The sequence below is a fragment of the Lissotriton vulgaris genome, chromosome 5, assembly GCF_964263255.1.
Source record: "Lissotriton vulgaris chromosome 5, aLisVul1.2, whole genome shotgun sequence".
Classification (NCBI taxonomy): Eukaryota; Metazoa; Chordata; class Amphibia; order Caudata; family Salamandridae; genus Lissotriton; species Lissotriton vulgaris.
The window spans coordinates 1,869,594,175-1,869,616,033 of NC_141693.1; the positions used below are offsets into that span (position 1 = coordinate 1,869,594,175).

At 47.7% G+C, this 21,859-nt stretch overlaps 1 protein-coding gene across 2 annotated transcripts in view; it reads right to left on the reverse strand.

The window, feature by feature from the left end:
- Positions 1–21,859, reverse strand: part of MED24 (mediator complex subunit 24) — a 296,784-nt gene that overhangs the window by 270,221 nt on the left and 4,704 nt on the right. The window lies entirely within an intron of this gene.

A 21,859-nucleotide genomic window follows, 5' to 3' on the forward strand; every position in this document is an offset into this window, starting at 1 on the left:
TGGTTTCATGCTGCACTGCAATTTCGCGCGTTCACACTGTTGACTCGAGCCAGCTGTGCACGCTTTGTGGCAGGCTCGTCTTACAAGCGCGGCAACAAACCAGAATCGCCGCGCGTGCCCCGGTCTGTCTCCCTTGAGAGGCATCTCGACGACAATAGGTCTCGAGAGCGAGACCTTAAAAATAGCTGAGGGTAGGGTAACACCGACTGACGGGTGATGGAAGAGAACCCAGGGCAAGCGGCTGGGAGGTATGGCCCTACCAGTCTCACTCCTGTACAATCAAGTATAACTAGGTGCTTTTCTTTTCCATGTGGGGAGTTGTGCACCTGTGTGCACCTGTGTGCCTGGCACAGTGTGGTACACTATGAAGACATGACAACTGCCTGCACAAAATGGTGGTTCCTCTCAAGATCACCTTAACATTCTCCTTGTGGACAGGACAATATGCATACTTCCCTAATGTCACTGAAACACAGTAAAGAAACAGTAGACACTCGAGGGCTGGGGGTAATCTACAATTTCTGCCTGCCACCGCCCCAGAGCTCCCCTTCTTATGCGGATCTTGGCAATAAGTAGAACCCTTAGACCTTGGCTGAAAGTTTCAGTTATTTGTTCGAGGTAACACACATAGCTTGACCAGCTGAGACTGACCTCTGCGTCTGCCTTTTGGATAATCCTGAAAGGACATTCTCTGGTCAGATTGGCAGAGTTGAAATTTCACAGAAATATTGCACTGTTGCTTGCTGCCAGTAGACCTACAGAATAATAAATACTGCCCGCATCCAGCGGGTGGTTAAACCTTTTCTGAACTGCTAAAGGAGACTGTGCTCAGGACCAGAAATATGGTTTATGTTCGCCCTTTTCTCTCCAGGCAACAACTAAACATAGATTATGGAAAAGCCCTAATGCTACAACCTGCCTTGAAAAAAATTAACCTGATTTTCCCAGTTTGAGAAGAGGGGTAAGCCCCTTACGAGGAAGGCAAAGTGCAAGGCTCAGCTGACCTGTGTGGCTCAGGAAGGACCGACAAACCATGAGGGCTTGTAGCCCAGCTCACCAGATTTGACTCAAGAAAGACTTCCATCACAAATAGCATGGGTCGAGGCGGGTGAGGCAATACATTTATAGGGAGAGCTGGGCCAGAGCCGAGCCAAGGGTCTGGCTCGGATCTTAAAGCCTGTGAACGAGCCAAATGTTTGGTATGTAAATAACGCAACAAACATAATTTACAATATATAGTGCTACACTGAGAAGTTACACAAAACAAAGAGTTTTGGTGAATTCAAATATTTATCATACACCTAGAGGTTGAAGAGGTACATCTTACAAATAGCTACCCTCGCTGGGTCCCTTCTTATGGGATAAAAGTGCCCTCGCCCTCTAATTGTGGCATGCTTCATCATAGAGCTGCTACTACATACCCTGTATCACCATCAAGAGGATTGAGCAATTAACTGTTTTTCTATTGATCACTATATTTTTGTGAGATCAAAGTGCAGTTAAAACTACCTTCAGAATACCCACTAAATGTTTCGTTCATTTTATTCTGGGTTCCCTAGATACGATTTACAAATCTATATCAGATGGTCTTGAGGTATTATCATCCTACCCTATCTCTATACAATATTGTCAACATGTTTCGGCCAATCATTAGTCCCCACTCATGGCCGAAGGCCTTCTTCAGGACTATGAGATCCCTTATGTCATTGTCATTCAGTCAATCTCATTAGTAACCAGGGAACGGTTATAAATGAAACTGTACAGTGAACTTGTCACCTATATTACCAATGTCTGGAGTTTTCTCTGTATGACAAAAGATCATCGTTATCAATCATACACAAAGAGAGGATAGATATATGCATTTACATAACAAGAAATGTGATTAGAAACACATACCAGACATAAAGTGGCACATGCAACACATTCCTATAATTTAAAGTGAAACACACCAGAAAATCGTGAGCCACTTCTAAAACACTCATGAGTTGCTTGGTGGATTTAAAATCCGGTATTGAGGTAATTGGGTTTTTCTCTTACCCTGATAACAGTACGCTATTTCCTAACCCAGGGTGAGAGCGGAAGTGTCGCTCTGTAGTTACACACACTATAGACAGCAAATCAATGTTACCCAATGTGCCTTGTTTGTATGTCGTTAATTAAAACACCAAAGTGAAATCAATGTTCGCTTACCGACCTTTTTTCACCTTAGCAATACCTTCCTGTCTTATCCAGACACTGAAAAACCACCAAAGTGAAATCAATGCTCGCTTACCGATTTTTTTCACGTTAGCAATACCTTCCTGTCTTATCCAGACACTGAAAAACCATGGCCTTCACATCAGTCCCCTAATTACTTCATCAAGGGATCAACGCTGCCAAGGTTACCACTTCCTACCCTCCGATGAGAGTGGTACAATCCTGCCGTGTACATTAGTACCAGCTGCACAGGCTGCGACGTGCAACAACACGTATTGGCGCCAGAATATCATATGGCCAAGAGCATAGCCCGTTGATCGACCTGTGGAACACATTGGGGTATACACCTATCAATCAATCAATCAATCATAGCATTTGTAAAGCGCACTACATACCCGTGAGGGTCTCAAGGCACTGGAGGGGGGGACAGGGGGGGAGGGGGGAAGGAGTGCTGCTACTGTTCAAAGAGCCAGGTCTTGAGGAGTCTCCTGAAGGTTAGAAGGTCTTCGGTCTGACGTAGGCGGATGGGGAGGGTGTTCCACGTCTTGGCGGCGAGGTGGGAGAATGATCTGCCGCCGGCGGTCATTCTTCGGATGCTGGGGACGGTGGCGAGGGCGTGGTCAGCGGAGCTGGCGGGCGGGGGTGTAGAGGCCGAGTCGTCTGTTGAGGTACGCTGGTCCGGTGTTGTGGAGTGCCTTGTGTGCGTGGGTGGGGAGCCCATACGGTGTACTAACTCATCTATGCCTCTCTCATAAAACCTAAATGGGTTAGTTGCTGAACCAGGTTAGGATGTGTAACCACATGCCATGTCAGCTGTCCCATTAGGATCCCAGTTTTTTAACTTTGAACTCTGGACAAAATATAGTGTTAATTTTATCCATCCCACTGTAACTTTATATCCAATTATAATGGTGGATGTGTCAATCAAGCTAAACTCAAAGGCCTCTAATTCTAAATTTAGCAAGAATAACACTCAAAAAGATTTTTTAATTCATCAAACCAGTGTACCTTCAAACCCCTGGGACTTCCATGGGAAGTGCATTTGCACCTAGTTTGGTTTGTTTATATGTGTCCGAGTTTAAAAAGGACTTTATTTATACATCTAACAATCCCTATCAGGACAAGATCAGAATATGGAATAGGTACATTGACGATGTTCTAATGATTTGGAGTGGGGATTCAAAGTAAGTGGAAATTTTTCTGGACTGACTAAACTCATTAAATCCCTTTCTACATTTTACAGCCCAAATTAACAATATGGCACTACTGTTTCTGGATCTGAACATCTCAAATTAACAACACAAGTGTACCATAAGTCCATTAACAAAAACAGTGTATTGTCTTATGATAATCTTTATCCCATGGACCTCAGACAAAAGTTGCCATTGTGTCAGTTCCTCCGCTTACGGAGGAATTGCACTAGCACTGATGATGTCAATCAAGAAGTAAATAAACTGAGTAGAAAACTAAGGGATGGACAGTACCCAGACTGGGTAATATGTTTAGCATTTAATTGAGCGAGGAACAACACTAGGGAGGCATTGCTAGAAACAACCAATAGACAACAAGATTGACTCATCTGTGTAAAGACGTTCTGCATATCTTTGTGGCGACGCCCTCGTAGACCCACTTTGGTTCTCCATTTTAGTTTTATATTTTACACATTTAGCTAGACTGTTTTACACCTCATTTTAGCTAGATTGTTTTACATATTTGCTTGAATGATATTCTTCTCAGAAGACACTGTACATGATGCTTGTTTCTAGAAATACCTTTCCTGCTACATAATCTGTACTCTTTGTTTAAGGCTAGGAAAACAGAATAAGATATCTTAGTACTTACGTTGCCAGCTCAGGGACAGCTTCTACCATCTAGATATATAATTGGATCAAAGGTGTACCTCTAACACAGTGGTTTTATTATATAAACTGTGCACTGTCCCTTTGTGGGTCAGAAGGGGTACACCAGTCATGATGGTCCTGGAACCACCGCTCTGCTCTGTTCGACATGCAGCTTTGACTGATGCCGATTTCTCACCTTGCTGAGAGAGATTGCCAATCTAACTCCAGACCAAGTCATTCAGGTATGGGGTTTCAGGCTAACCTAGGAGATTAGGCAGAGGGTACACCCACTATGCTCCAAGAGTAGGGATGGTGCTGGGTAGGAGTATAGCTACCTAGAAATCAGACTGTCATGGTTGTACTGTTTATTCTTTTCACCATTTTCACAATGCTGGATACTTTGCTTTGTTTTGTCTGCTAATAATCACAGTTCATTCTCTCTATTCAAGAGTACTATTGTTTCAATAAATGTATTGAAAACGCTCTTTGCATCTTTCTTATGTTTCCCCAAGGGCATGCATGAGTAAACAATGAAAGGGGTAAGATCGGTTTCCACAATTTCCTTGGGATTCAGAGAGTCATGTTTGAGGTTGCCAAACTCATTTGCCACCCCAGAGAGATTAGGGGTTCAGGTGAGGCACTGAGAAGTAGCTAAGAATTGGGACAACAGTCTCCGATGGTGTAGATGAATTCAATCTCTGCATTCTGAAGTCCTGTTGTCCTAATACGCAGTCCTACCTTTTTTAGTGGGTACCATATAACATCTTAAATTCTATTGGTTTGGGTTACAGAAACCTATGTTCTCCTTTAAGAAGAGTGCCAGCATTAGAAACATGCTAGTGCATACCAGACCTCAAGACAGAAAATCTATATCTGAACCATGGGTTTAGAATTTACCTCTGGTAGTGGGATACAGCGCATTTGGAACGTGTAAAGTATGTCACCTCACTAAAACTACCAAGTCAATTGATGCTGGATTGAGAGACCCATCCTCGACACACATACGACATGCAATTCAGAGAAAGTCATGTATTTTATTGGCTGTTCCTGCAATTTACTATATGTGGGCATGACCATTAGGAATGTCAAGGTGAGGATCATGGAGCACAGGAGCAAGCCCACTGGTTAGGGTCAGTGTCACTGCTCTCCCCCGCAGACCTCCACCACTAAGTAGCTGCCCCTTGAGTGCACTCTGACCCTTCTGGGTCGGGTGTTCAAGGCCCTTCTCCACCCGCAGGCTCCTGTCTAAGCCTCATTCCTGGTAGTTCAGTAGGATAGCATTCTGTTTTCTGCTGTGCTGCCCTCTGTCCCTCTGCTGCTTCATTCTTTTCTCTGCTCTCTCTTTTTTTCTTCCTACTCTTTGTGCCTTTTTTCTCTTCTTGCCTTTTGCTCTATCACATCCACCGACTACATCCTACTCAGAGACCTCCACTTCCACTTGGAAAACCAAAACGATACCAGCACCTCCTCCTTCCTCGAGAACATTGCCAGTATAGGACTTAAACAGCTAGTCACTTCTCCCACGCAAACAGCAGGACACACACTGGACCCCGTCTCCGCCACAGGAAACAGCATCTCCTACAGTCACAACACTGTACTCATCTCGGCGACCACCACTGCATCCATTCCCCTTTCAACAAACCCACCGCACACCAGCACGCCCACTGCCTTCCTCAACGACATCACCACTGACAACCTCAGACGTCAACACCACAGCACGTAACCTCCACCAATGGATCGGAAACTGCACCGACACCCATGCCCCGTTTAAAAACGCCACTGGCAAACACGTCAAGAAAGCAAGCTGGTTCACCCCCATGCTTCAAGAGTCCAGACGCACCTGTAGACGGCTCGAGAAAGGCATTCCGGAACAATACAACCCCGGAAACCCACAACTGCCTTCAAAGCAGCCACCACTGCACACCACCACCTCATCAAAACCACGAGGAAGAAGGCCCTCCAATACAGAATCACCAACAACGCACACAATAGCAAAGAACTCATCAGCATCATCAAGGAGTTCGCCAAATGCAGCAGAGAGGCCACAGATGTCCCACCCTCCCAAGACCTCTGCAACAGACTCTGCACCTTCTAGCACAAGATCAAGACTATTTACGTCAACTTTATCACCCAGGGCCACCCCACCGCGCCATCAACCACCACAACCGATGCTGGCACTCCCCCCCCCCCCCCCAACCAACATTGCACAGCTGGTCCCCACTAACCATGGACGACACCATAAAGACCATTAAAAGCATCCACTCTGGAGCACCTCCAGACCCCAGCATGCACCGCATCTTCCACAGAGTCACCTTAGCCATCTCACCCCAGATATGCCTGATCATCAACTGCTCCCTCGAGAATGCCACCTTCTCAGACTACTAGAAAAACACGCAGAGATCAACCCCCTCCTGAAGAAACCCTCCGTGAACCGGACGGACCTCAAGAACTTCAGACCCATCTCCCTGCTCCCCTTCCCAGCCAAAGTCATTGAAAAAGCCATCAACGTCCAGCCCGCCAACTTTATTGAAACCAACCATGTCCTGGACATCTCCCAATCCGGATTCCGAAGCAATCATAGCAACGAGACCGCCCTCATCGTCGCCAACGACGACATAAACTCCGTCCTCAACCAGGGTGAAACCGTGGCCCTCGTCCTACTGGACCTCCCGGCAGCCCTCGACACCGTCTCCCACTGCACCCTAGCCGCAAGACTCCATGTTGCTGGTATCCGAGCGAAACAAGGCCATCAACTAAATCCGCTCCTTCCTCACAGGCAGAACACAATGGGTTAGACTCTGATGTACCTCTCGAAACCGATAGAGATCAGCTGCAGAGTGATCCAGGGCACTTCCCTCAGCTCCACCCTCTTCAGCGTCTACATGGCCCCCCTCGCAGCGATCGCCAGGAACCATGGGCTCAACATAGTCTCCTACGCTGACGACACCCAGATGATCTGCTTACTCACCAAACAACCCACTGTCGCCAGGAACAACTCCAACGAAGGAATGAAAGCCGTCCCTGCCTGGATGAAGGACAGCTGCCTGAAGCTCAACTCGGACAAGACAGAAGTCCTCATCCTGGGAGCCTCCCCATCTGCTTGGAACGACTCTTGGTGGCCCTTTGCTCTAGGAAGTCCACCTACCCCAGCGAACCACGCACAAAACCTTAGCATCGTACTGGACTCTTCACTCACAATGGACCGCCAGATAAACACAGTCCCCTCGGCCGGCTTCAATACACTCCACCTGCTTCAAAAGACCTGCAGATGGATCCTCACCAACTCCAGGAAGACAGTCACCCATGGCCTCATCAGCAGCAGACTCGACTACGGCAATGCACTCTACACCGGAGTCACCCAGAAACTCCTCCGGAGACCCAGGATGTCCAGAACGCCACAGCAAGACTAATCCTCAACATCCCCCGTCGAAACCAAATCACTCAACACCTCTGCTGGCTCCCAGTCGACAGAAGAGTAACCTTCAAACTACTCACACATGCATTCAAGGCACTTCACAATGCTCAACCTGCATACCTAAATCCCTGCCTCCCATTCCACATACGCAACAGACACCTCGGCTTTGCCCAGCGTTCCCTGGCTACCGTCCCACGAATCCGCAAGGCCAGAACTGGAGGGATGTCCTTATCCTGCCTTGCCTCCAAAACATGGAGCACCCTGCCCCTCCACCTCAGAAAATCACATTTGCTGACGCAATTCAGGAAGGATCTCAAGGCCTGGCTCTTCGGATAAACTCAGGACTTAGTCTGATCCGCTGCGCCCTTCCACCACATCCCACACCCCCACAGTGCCTTGAGACCTTCAAAGGTGAGCAGCCACGCTTTATAAAACAGATGGATTGATTGCCAAGTGCAAAAAAATTAACAAATTTGGCACCATTTAAACAGTCTATGAGAGAATTGCCTGTAACTTATGGGAACCAGCTAAACCATTGTATATTTCATCAGATGGGTGATTTTATGCAATTACACATACATAGGTATATGAAGACTTTATGCATAGACTCCTTATCTCCAGCCAGTGCTTAAGACCACTGATTGCCTATGTTCTGAACATCAGGAGGGTGCCTAGCTTGATTGACTCATCTACCATTATAATAAGATATAAATAAATCACTGAACTTAGCGTTTACAGTAAGATGGACAAAACTAACATTACATTTTGTGTAGAGTTCGAAGTTAAAAAACTCGAATTTTATTGGGAGAGCTGACACGGCATGTGGTGAGAAATCGTAACCTGGTTACGCAACTAATTCATTTGTGTTACATGAGAGAGGCATACATGAGTTAGTACGCCCTAGGGGTGTTTACCCTTCATGTTCCATGGGTCGTTCAGCTGTCTAGACTCCCGGCCATGTGACGTGTTGAGACCAATACGCGGCGTAACGCAAAGCAGCCGACACGGTCACTACTATGGCACACGCAGGGATTGTACCACTATCGTCGGAGGGTCGGAAATGGTATCCCAGGTGCCATCGGTCCTTTGACGAAGTAAGTGGGGAGCTGATATCAAAGGCATGGTTTGTCAGTGTCTGGATAAGAAAGGAGTGTATTATTAACGCAAAACTAAAAGGAACAATGCAAGCATCGAGTTCACTAAGGTGTTTTAACTGCTGACATGAAAACAGGAGATATTGGGTAACATTGACTTGTCTATACAGCGTGTGACTACAGGGCGACAATCCCGCTCCCAACCCAGGGTTAGGAAATAGCGTACAGATATCAGGGTAAGAGGAAAAACCCATTACCTCAGTATCAGATTTTAAGTCCATCAAACAACTCTCAAGTGTTTTGGAAGTGCCTCATGATTTTGTGATGTTTTTCACTTTAAATTATAGGAATGTGATGCATGTCTCACTTCATGGCTATCTGGTATGTATTACTAATCACATTTCTGGGTATGTAAATGCAAACTTCTATCCTCACTTTGTATATGACTGATAATGATGATCTTTTGTCTTACAGACAAAAATCCAGACATCACTCATATAAGTGACAAGTAAGGCCACTGTATAGGCTCATTTATAAACTTTTACTGTTCACTAATGAGACTGACTGCCGGGCTTGAAAAATCCACTTGCCTGCTCGCTATGGCGAGACAGATTTATTCGGGACGAGCTATTTTTAGGTCCTACATGCCCTTTCTGGCGAGTAGGAAGACAAACTGACTTTTGACCTCTCTCTCTAAAAACGGAACAAATGTGACAAGATTACAAGATTTAAAGGCATTTTTATTGCTCACAAAGTGAACGAGCAATAAAGATGCCTTTAAATCTTATGTCACATCTGCTCCTCTTTAACAGACTGAGGTCAAGTACGTTACAGTTAGGTCGAGGAGATTTTTCAAATTACTAGACCTGCAGGCCTAGTAACATTTTTGGGATTTTGAGCCCTGGATTGAATGATGGTGGCAGTGACATAAGGAATGTCATAGTCCTGAAGGCGGACATCGACCCAGAGTGGCAACTAATATTTGGCCGAAGCATGTTAACAATATGATTTGAAGAGATTGTAGGGTGATAATACCCCGAGACCATCTAATGCAGATTTTGTAATCCTACGTAGGGAACTAAACAAATTTGAACTAAACATTAAGTGGGTATCCTGAGAGTAGTTCTAACTGCACTTTGAGTATAGCATCCCTCAAAAATATAGTGAACAACAGAAAAACAGTTCATTGCTCCACCTCTGTTGATGGTGACACAGGGCATGTAGTAGCAGCTCAATGATGGAGATTGCCACTATTAGTGGGTGAGAGCATTTTATCCCATAAAAAGGGACCCCAGAGAGGGTAGCTCTTTCTGAGCTGTACCTCTCTAATCTCTAGGTATGTGGTAATTTCTGTTTTGGGAGGAGGGGTGATAAAAAGTACCTCTTGATTCTTTATGAGTTAATAGAAATAAAATATTTGCCTACAATCACATAATTTAAGCGGTGAAACTGCAATTTATCCTGGTTTTCTGCTTTCACTTTGTTCAAATCTGCAAGGAAATGGGAATCTTTATGTCTTTACCTATGTTGAAGCTTTGTTTTTACCTCTTCGAGCATCTTTTTCCAGTTTGTATATAGCATTAACTCCACCCAAAGGCCATATTGGACTGCTTTAGATCACCGCCAGTTACATTACACAAGATCACATTCATTGCCTATAGGCATGGGGGGTTAAACAATTTGCCCAGAATCACAGGATTTTGGGCCAATGCTGAAACTCAAACCTGGCTCCCCAGTGCTAACGTTGGCCGCACTGTCCGTTATGCCACACCCTGGGTAGAGGAAGGGAGGCAGGCAGAACCCACACCAAAGCTCGAAATGTCATGACTGTGCAAAGACTAAGATGACAGAGTCCCCAATGTTCAATGATTTTGCGGGATCCTCATTTTCAGCACCAGAGGGTGCCCACAATTCCATAGTTACCCCAAGCTCTCAAAAAGCAGAACTGCAACCAACAGGTTTGTAGGAACAGGCCCTTAAAATGTTCATACCTCTGAAGACGTAGTTTGGGTACCAGCACCAGTGGTTCCATCCCACATGTTAAAATTTGCACGTCAGACCATTTCATGGACTATAAGCCACTAAGGCTCATACCCACTGAGTTGTCCAGCCTTGCTAAAGAAGCCACTGAAACTGTGGCAGAGGACACACCCTCTTGTCAACTTAATATACTGCAACATTCTGAATGCACATCGGCCCATTTTACTGGTTGTACTAAACAAGAGCCTATAGCACATCCAAGAGTCTGTCAAGAACACTGAAACCTTTCTACACAGGATAAAATTGGCCATAGGCTTCATCTTACTTGTACAATAGTAATTTGTTCTGTATACCTTCCTTTGACAGCCTTTATCATGAACAACTGATGGTTGGTTATTCACTAAAATGATGTCACATCAGTTGTTGACCAAAATTGTTAACCTCAGATATAACGACCCCCAGGTAAGCCCTCGCTTTCCCTCTGTTCCACTGCTCCCCCTAGGCCCCTTAAGGTGCAAGTGGGGCTGTGGAATTACCATTCGTGGCATTACCCACCTTCTTCGTCTCACACAGCTCTTCATAGACCCGAAGGAGGCAGGAGAACATGCCCGGTTACTCACCGGTAATATTTATTACTCCGAGTCCTGGTCTTCCCGTCCCATTCCTTAACAGTGAGCAGCTAGTCTGCTCCCCGGAAACCCTATACCTCACCTATCGGGTGACCATATAGGGGGAAGCGCATCATACAACTTACTGAGAATACCAAAGAAACCCAGAAAACAAAAACAATCACAACAAAGAAATCCCAGGGAGGGAGGGAAGGGCTCAGGAATGGGACAGGAAGACCAGGACTCTGAGTAATGAATATTACCGGTGAGGAACCGGGCATTACCTCCTCGTCCAGTCTTTTCTTCCCATTCCTTAACAGTGAGCACATACCCAAGCACACAGTGATTGTAAGAAGAAAGACCAGAAATTGAGGCAAAACAGGTCAATTTAATCAAATGAAAGCAGTACAAATCAAACATTATGTACAGCAGACAAAACATGAGTGCCAAAGGCAGCAGAGGCTGCCATCCCCAACTGAAGATGGTAATGAGAAATAAACGTATGGGGAGAGGCCCAAGTGGCAGCATTACAAATGTCACGCAATGAGGCACCTTTGAACATGGCCCAGGAGAAGGAGACACCCGGGGTAGACCGACCCTGCACCAAAGAAGGGTGAGGACACTGAGCGGATTCATAAGCGGAGACTACAGCACATTGCACCCATCGAGACAAGGTGTACAAGGAAGGAGGAAGCCCTGTAGGTAACAAACAACTAATCAACCTTACGAAAGGCACTGGAGCGATCCAAATAGATGCAGAGAGCCCGCAACACACCAAAGAATGTAGAACCACCTCCTCCGGAGAGGAGGGGTCCGGAAAAAAAACAGGGAGGACAATATCCTCCTGACAGTGAAAAGAAGACAAAACCTTGGGCAGAAAGAGCTGACAAGGACGAAGAACCACTTTGTCCAAGCAGAAACGCAAAAAAGGGGAGACGCCATCAAAGCACCAATCTCACCAAACCTCCATCCAGAAGAAACCTCCACCAAAATAACAACTTTAGCCGTAAGGAACTTAAGGCCCACAGAAAGCAAAGGCTCAAAGGGGGCCCCAGCCAAGGCCTGCAGAACAAGGGGAATATCCCAGGCCGGGACCGGTGAGCGAGAAATAGGACGCTGAATCAAAACACTACGCAGAAGGCGAGCCACTAAAGGGGAGACAGAAGACCCATCAGAACCCCTAAAAGCAAGAATGGCAGCCCATTGCGCACAGAGAGTCGAAACAATGAGCCCATGGACAAACCCATCATGCAAGAAGTCCAGCACCCGTACAGCCGCACAGGAGGAGGATAAAAGACCCTTTCCAAGGCACCAGGAGGAGAAGTTATTCCAATGACGGTCGTAAGACTTGAAGGTGGAAGGACGTCTAGACAACTGGATACTCTGGGCCACTTCGACAGAATAACCCTGGTCCAACAAATTCAACCTTTCCAGCCAGACCCCCAGCCGGAGGCGGCGCAGAGAGGACACTCCGAGAAGAGGAGCCCGCAGAGGGGACACTGCCAATGGGAGCACACCGAAATAGTCAACAGAATGGGAATCCAAGGCCGACTGGGCCACTCCGGCACCACCAGAAGAATCTCCGTCCGATCCAACCGAAGTTTCTGGAGGACCCGGGGGATCAACGCAAAAGGCGGGAAGGCAAACAGAAGACCCAGGCACCAAGGAATGGTGAAAGCGTTGAACGCCCAGGCCAGCCGAGAGGAACAAGGCTGAAAAAATGGGAAAGAAGGGCCGACTGCTCCGAGGGAAACAGATCCAGCTAGGGAAGGCCAAACCGGAGGACGATCTGACGGAACAGAAGAGGGGACAGACACATTGTCCCAGAGGAAGGTAACACCCTGCTCAGAGAGTCCGCAGGCCCATTCTCCGTCCCCGGAAGATACACCGCCATCAGAGACAACAGATTGAGTTTGGCCCAAAGACCGATCGTCCTGGAGAGGAGAAACAGAGACCGGCACATGCCCCCTTGACGATTTACATAAGCCTGAAAAACCTGGTTGTCGGTCAGCACGACCCAGAAGAAGAGGAGTAAACCACAGGAGAGCCAACCAAACCGCCCTCAACTCCTTCCAGTTCGACGACTGGCGAGACTCGAACAGGGACCACCAACCCTGAGCCTTTGAAGGACCTATGACCGCCCCCCCCAACCAATGGCATTGGCCTCCGTTGACAACACCACCACAGCCGGAGGAGGAAGAAGGGCGAAGCCCCGGGAAAGAGGCACAAATGCAGCTGGGCCCAAGGGAGGAGATGCAGAGTGGAAGCCATCTCCCCCTGGCTCCGCAACCAGAGCCGGGCAGACACCAGGGATTGGGACAGAACCCAAGAAAGGTGACGGAACAAAGTCAACTGACGCTCCCTGGAAAGGAACACCATCCCCAGATCCATGCGGAACGCAGCCCCCATGAACTTCTGAGACTGAGAGGACTTCCGGTGGTTGATGAGGAACCCAAAGGACCCGAGAAGATGACACACCTGGTCCACATCCGACAGAGCCTGAGAAAAAAAGGGAGAAACAATCAACCAATCGTCTAGATAGGGAAAACCCTGAAGACCTCTGGAATGGAGAATACCCACCAGAGGGGCCAAGAGCTTAGTGAAAACCCTTGGAGCCGACGAAAGGAAGCACCCGGAATTGGAAGTGACGGGAACCAACAGCAAATCGGAGATACTTCTGATCCACAGGATGGATAGGGACGTGCAGATAAGCATCCATCAGGTCCAGGGACGCCAGGAAGCACCAGACGCAGGATGGACAGCAAAGTCACCATCTTGAACGTACATCTGGGAACGAAGAGATTGACCCTCTTGAGATCCAAGACAGGGGGAATATCCGCTGGATCCTTATTGGAGGCCAGGAAGAGGATCGAAGAACAACCCTCGCCTCATTCCAGAGGAGGAACTTCTATGATAGCCGCCTTCTCCAAGAGAAGGTGCACACCCTCCAGCAAGTCCTCCCGTCGCAGAGGATGACGGGGTAGAGGGGTCATCCGAAAGACTGGGGGAGGAGAACTCTTTCCGATAACCCTCCGACACAGTTTGCACCGCCCAGGCATCCGGAACCTCCAACCATCGGTGTAGAAAAAAACGAAGGCGACCCCCAACCGGAAAGGCAGACAGTCATTGTGCAGCAGAAGGAGCGGCAGCAGCACCACTGGCAGGGGCACGGGGCTTGGCAATTCCAGGGGTCCCCCGGCCATGACCCCTGCCATGAAAGGGCTGCAAAGCACCCCGAGCAGAAGACCAAAAGCACGCTGGTAACCAAACCCACGCCCCTGAGAAGGAGGGCAGACAGGAGCCACAAGCTTTAGGTTTTCTGCTGACTGTTTGACCATGTACTCCAGCTGGGGTCCGAACACCTTTGACCCCACAAAGGGCAACTGAAGCAGGACCGCCTTCTGAGAAGCCTCAGCCTTCCAGGAACGCATCCAGATATGACGCCGGGCAGCAAAAAAAGCACCTGAAGCAGCCGCAGCGGCACTCAGATTGTCAAAAGAGATGTCTGATAAATAGCGAACCTGGAACTCCATGAGGGCCAAGAGAGAGGAGGCATCCTCCCTATCCTGCAAAAGAAGAGGCAGGGCCTGGAAATCTTTGAGCAGGGACTGGACCATGTAATTGGAATAGGCCGTCGCCCTGACAGAAAAATTAGAAGCAGCGTAGGAAAGCTTCACCGCTCCCTCAACACGTTTATGCACAGCGTCAGAAGGAAGGGCGTCATCAGACAGAACCAAACCCTGCGAGGGAAGACCAGCCATTAAATTGTCCACTTTGACGGACTCTGGAAATTCAACAGCAAGCCCCTCCAAAGGATAATGTCGGGACAAAATGCAAGGGAAGGTGGACTTCTCAACCTCCTTCCACTCATGATCCAGCACCTTGCGCACAGCACCATGCAAGGGGAAGGACTCCGGAGTCGGTTGGTGATACTGAGTAAAGAAGTCATCCTCCAGGACATCAGACACAGGAGGAGCGAACCCCAAACTATCACACACATGGGAGAACAAATCAGAGAGCTCCGCACCCTGAACAAAACGCCCACGCACACACTCCTCCTCCTCAGGACCCAAATCGTCGGCAGGAGCATCAGGTGGATCAACAGACCCACGAGGCACCTTGGCAGGAGGGCCAGCCACTTCCTGATGCCGTAAAGCAGCAGAAACAGCCTCATTAATAATGAGGCGCAGGGCATCCAAAGTTGGAGCAGCAGAGCCCGAGGCACCCTGGTCAATGGCAGCGAAAACAAGCAAGAAGCAAGACAAGGCTCCGTAACAACCAGCAAAAGGTTGGGGATCAACTGAAAAAAGACCTGTTTTAAAGAAACTTAAGTGCTGAGTCACCCGACCTCTTGCGCAACCAACAAAGTGGGCGTATGCTGAAAAGGAGAGCCCGGCTGCCGGAAAAACCCATAGGGAGGCTGTGAACCCATGAGGACGCTCCACGCCGCAAGGAACCACAGAAGAACCGCGCTTGCTATAGCAGTGCATGACGGGAGTGTCTGAAGAGGAGCGGCCGCTAAAGCACACCGCGGACAACCCCAAGTGAGGAAATCAAGTACAAGCGGCCGCTAGAGCAGGCCGCGCAACCCAAACATCAAGGACATCAGACACAGGTACAACAAGGCACCGCTATAGCAGGCCGCTGAAAGACTAAATAAAACAGGAACGATACACTTACCGGACCCACGTTCTGCTAGGCAAAGAGAAAACTGCGAAGGCAGAAAAAACTAACAGGAAGTTGTATGACGAGCTTCCCCCTATATGGTCACCCGATAGGTGGCGCCATATTGGGGGAATTGCTAAAAAGTTCTGCTAGGTATAAGGTTTCTGGGGAGCAGACGAGCTGCTCACTGTTAAGGAATGGGACAGAAAGACTGGACAAAGCTCTCCATAGACCCGAAGGAGGCAGAAGAACATGGACGGCGCTGTACCTGCATCAAATGCCTTCTCCCCTGTCAGCATGAGTCTCTACAGACTTAATCTAAGAGAAGATATGCAGCCACGCAGACAAGCAGCTCTCACCAAGCCGCTGTCAGTGAGGTGCAGGCTCTCTCCTCTTGATGTGAAAGTAGGGGGCGCTGCTGTGGTCTGGGAAGGTGCAGAGGTTAGTGCGAGTGGGTAGGCGGAATACTTTTTTTAACATGCTTCATATGGCTGTGCTTTTACTTCTTTGCCCCTGTATATATGTGGCAGGAGCTATGTATAACATTATGGATGAAAATGTGAATTGAGGGATGTTTTTCATATCTGAGCTTAGAGTCACATCGGACAAATGCAGCTTCTACATCGTTGTCTATTTGACGTCACTTAGAACCACTTAGTGAAAATAAAGTATTCTGTCATTCACAGTTAGCCATCTATATGGTCCATGATGGAAAAATACTGTGCTTCACTAAGATTTCTAGCATTTCCTGGAGGTGAGGCAAAGAATGACAGTCGACCACTATGTGGTTTTAGTGCGCATAGGTCGATGCAAAAATACGAATCCCCGGAACGTTTTTCTAGTCAGAACTACAGGAGAAAACCATTCTGACGAGTCAGATGGCTCAATGATTCCCTCAAAGCACAGATTATCTAATAAGGCGTTCAGATCCTTCCGTACATTCGGCAGAGCTGGACTATCCTTCTGTACAATTAGTATTGTATTTTTCTTTAACTTGAGACTATGTTCAGATCCCTTTACAGTGCCAACACTTCTTCTGAACACTTTTGGGAACCTGGACATGACTTGCTGGTCTAAATCACCCTGGACATATAAGGATATCACAGGCATCTCTCCCAATGGTATAGGATTATCCGAACCCGGTTTTAAATGCAGTTCCAGTTTTGAGAACTATTACCAAACCAATAAATCAAGCCCATACCCACCTACTTTTACCTTGGTTTGAATCTTTCTTCCTAAACATTCCGAAGGACTAAGTAAATAGCCTAACATTTGATATTCCTACTGAACAACATTGTACTTATCGGCCAATATTTCTAGAAAGTGTTATCAGAAAGAATAGCAATTGATGCTCCAGAGTCCTTCATCACAGTCTGAGACATAATACTAGTAGTGCACCGAAAACCGGGTTTGGATAGTGTTATATCAGTAAGAGAGATGCCCGTGTTTTCCGTGGATGTCAGGGATGATTTAGACAAGTGACATCAAAGTTAGTACTATACGGGGGTTTGAACAAACATTCATGATCTGTTAAATGCTGGCAAATACAGAAATGGTGTAGTACAACCCACTACATGGAACCGTTCATTTGCAGAACACTTTCCTTATTTTTTTAAACCGACAGTCTACACCTACGCATTAAGGCTGTACACCATCCATAAAAACTTCAATTGTGATGACAGTTCTGTATCATTTACTACGTTTCATATAATTTGATTGTCATGAAAAGTTATTCCACTTGTATGGAGGCACAGTTACAGCTACAGTCTACTTGAGTTCTTGGCGAGTTCTGGCAATTTGGCAGCAAAACATGCCAGGTGTTCAAAATGCGTTGCTTTCACTTCGAATAATGTCCCTGTAGCGATCTCTGCCCTTTAAAACCAGACATTCTTCTTCTAAGGTTTTGGTGGAGTTGTCCGTTTGTCAGGGCGTTGTTCTGACCTCACACATATATTTACAGTGTTTTTTCTAAAGCGCCTCTTCACCGGGTGATATTTGCGCGCTATACAATATAACAAAAGTTGCATATTACATAGTATGCACACAAATAATCTCAGAACAGCAGGATTAGCATGTTATCATAATTAACATTCCTATTTAGCCACACCATAAGCCACAATTACTCGTGTAACGTAGGTGATTTTCAGAAAGTTCTATTTTCGCGCTCCACAACTCTAAGCACACCGGGGCTTGTACTTCAACATACTGAAAAGTGAAACTACATTTTCCAACATGCTTCAAAAACAAGACCGGTAGTAGGTCTATGGTGAACAGACGTTTAGCATGCCCTGGACCGTCCAGGGTTTCCACCATCTCCGTCTCATAAAATGTCAATAAATATATCACGTACAGGAGATTGAATGAACCCCGGAAGCATGTTTTCGTGTGTTCCATGCAACGTAAGGTAGCCCCTTTCAGAAACTTAGTGCCAACACGTGTGATAATATCGTAATAGTCATACTTAAATCTCAGTTACTGCATCACTTAAGGAGACTGACCATCTGTCCACACTACTTTCTCCAAGATGGCACTCGCCCCCCCGCGGGGATGGGAGCCCCGGACTACCAGTGAGAGCTGCGCAGCAAGTAGTGCCAGCTACACCGTTTAGGCCTTTTACAGCTGCGCAACAAGCAGTGCCAGCTGCACCATTTAGGCCTTTTACAGCTGCGCAGCAAGTAGTGCCAGCTGCACCGTTTAGGCCTTTTACAGCTGCGTAGCAAGTAGTGCCAGTTGCTTCGTTTAGGCCTTTTCACAGCTGCGCAGCAAGTAGTGCCAGCTGCACCGTTTAGGCCTTTTACAGCTGCGCAGCAAGTAGTGCCAGCTACATCGTTTAGGCCGTTAACAGATGTGCAGCAATTAGAGCTGTTTCCAGCTGCATTGTTTAGACCTTTTTCAGCTACGCGGCTATTAGTGCCAGCTGCACCTTTTAAGTTACTTTTCCGTGGGGACAGGTCTGATTAAGTTGGAGTCCTGCTGCAGGGACAGCACCATTGACACTATGGTTTCAGGGCATTTGAGTCCCCCTCTGAGATGGCCAGTTGGCCAGGGAGTCTGCAAGTTTTGTTGGTCGCCAGGCCTGTACATATATGTTGGTGCTAGAAATTGCTTTTCGTGTAATATGTTTTCCGCACCCTGTTCTGAGCACCTCTACAGGTGGTCTTAGGTTGATGAGGCTGTTGTGCATACTTAGGCTTTGCTAGTCCCGGACGGCACATTAGCTCTGATATCCTCACCTTAACGTCTGGATTATGTGCCCCCTTTATGCCCTTTTATTTCTCTTCTCCACCGCTTTCCCAGTAACACCTTCCTCCTATCCCCCCCACCCTCCTCCGCCACATTTTCCCATCATGGCCACCACTCGAGTTAAGGTTGGAACTAATTGCTACAAAATCATTTATCCTCCCAGCCTGACTAAAGCTGCAACAAAACGATTGAAGCATAACACTATTGAACGTTTCCCGGATTCCCTTTTTGTTGATCAATTTCACAATAGTCGTTTTGGGAGGCTCAAACATGATTTCATTTCCTTCACTCATGACACCCCCTCTTGGTCCACCAGCTTATACAATTCCCTTAACGTCACCTCCTCCTCCTCTATCCCTCATGGGAAACAGCTAAAAATTTCCCCCTCTGCGCGTTTCAACGGTTACCTCACGATCTCACTCTATAACAACGGTACTGTCATGATCCAAGGCAATGACACCTGTCTCTCGCTCTTTGACCACCTCTTCCCCTCCCTACTCCCCTGCGACCGGGTTTTCCCCGACTCTCCTTCTAGCTCCACCCATTACTCCCTCTCTCCTCCCCTGACCCCCCTACACTCCAATTGGCTGCACTCTCAAGAATCACAGGTCGGCCCTCTTCCCTCCCCCTCCCCTGTGATCTCCTCTCCTATTCCTCCCCCCTCACAGTATGCCCCCTCTCACTTCACTTCAGCCTCACCGCTAGCTAATGCAATCTGCATCATCCCGGTACTCCAAGCTCTTCTCCTCCCCCATTTTCCTTCCAGTCACCCCCCTTTTTAGTCCACCTCTCCTCCAACCTTCTCCCCCAGTGAACTTTCCCTACGCTCCCCTTATCCCTTCTTCCATACCTCCTGTCCACCACTCCCTCCCCTCGTTATTCACCCGGATTTCTCCACAATCCCACTGCATCTCTCTCCTCCCTCCCACTCCTCCAGCAATGCTATGCTACTCCCTTTCCCCCCCTGGTAACCCTGTCCATTTCCCCTCCCTCGGGTCCAACAGTACCACTTCCTTTCCCCAACTTCCCTTTCTCTCAACCCCCCCACTCTGCCAGATGCCCGTTCCCTCACAGCCACCACTCCTACATGACATGCCCTCCACAACCACCTCACCTCTTTTCCTCCCAAACCTCCTTCATTCCCATGACTCCACACAGACCTCCCCTCTCCTTCTTTCCTACCGCTGTGTTCCGCACCCTTCTCCCCCTAAAGTTATCCCTAATTCCTCTCCTTCTTGCAACACCAACAAAGGCAACTCTCCCTTAACCTCCGATCCATTAACTCCCGCTCTCAACCTCCACCTTTCCCCACTTTTGAACCCTACACCCCAACTCACCTCCTGTCCCCCCCACCTCTCCCTGCCTTCCACCACCAATTCCACCCCCCCCCTGTTTCCATTGATCCACCCAACCTGCCGTGCTCTGCATTACTCTCGCTGGAAAATAAGCTAGGTTCTCTTATCACCTCCATCTCCCAGCTTACAGCTGCAATTTAACTTCTAAGCTCTAAGATTTCCATCTTTCCTTGCACCCCCACTCCCTCCCAACTTCCCACGAAATGCACTGCGCCCCCTCACCTCAATTTAGCCAAGCTCAATCAGTCGTCTGCAAACTTTGTTAACTCGCACAAGCCTTTGAACGCCGCCCTTCCTCAACCTGACTATCTACACTATTCCAACCATCTCCTCTGTCAGAACCAAGCATCCACCTAAACCCTCCCAAGCACCCCCACATACGCACATCATCCTGATCACCCTTCAAAGCCCAAGTGCCCCCGTCACCAAAACAGTCCTGACAGAGCTGCGCTGTCTGCTCCACAACTGCAGAAAAACACAAACTTGAAATCTCAGATACGATCACCCACCACAATATTGACATGCTCTTCCTCACAGAGACCTGGTTCAAAGATACCTCGCATTCTATGTTTGATCACCTAATACCTACAGGCTATTCTATACTTAGGAATGACAGAACTGACAGCACGGGGGGAGGTGTTGCAGTCATCTTTAGAAACTCCCTTCAACTTAAGGCCTCTCCTATCAGCTCCTTCCACACCTTTGAATGCCTTTCTCTTGAGTTACAAGTGCACCACCGTTCACCCATTAGATTCCATGTCATCTACCGCCCGCCTCGTAGTGGCCCTTCGTTTTTGGAGGAACTCACTGACTTCATCAGTGACCAATACTCGCAAAGTGACAATCAGACTTTCGTGGGTGACTTCAATCTCCACTGGGGCTCACCGCAAGACTCTTCCGCAAACTCCCTGGCCACCTTCCTCTCTGTAAACGATCTCATCCAACACTGCACAGAAGCAACACACTCTAAGGGCTCAATCTTGGACCTTGTTATTTCTAAAGCAGGCATGCTTTCCATCACTACCCCTATTCATGTAGACTGGTCTGACCACCTCCTCATCCCATTCTCTATTCAACTATCCCACTCTATAACACTTGGCCAACCCAAGAGGGCTATCTCCTGGTTCCGTGATGTTAAAAATATTGATGTCGGTCCCCTCTGTGAATCAGCTTTGTTATCACTTCCAAGGCTAGACCCGAATCTAGATGTTGACGAACTCACCTCCCAATGCCTCACAGTTCTTGCAGATGAAATCAATAACGTCGCTCCACTCAAAAGCAAAAGGTTAAGGCCCACCCCCTCAGCACCTTGGTTCAACAAATCCCTCTATGAAGAAAGGAAGCAGCTAAGATTCCTGGAGAAACAATGGAGGGAAGTGCCCTCCACCGATAACTTATCCACGCTTCGCTCTGCAAGATCCAAGTACCACAAGCACATCTTCCTTGGGAAAGCGGCGCACTT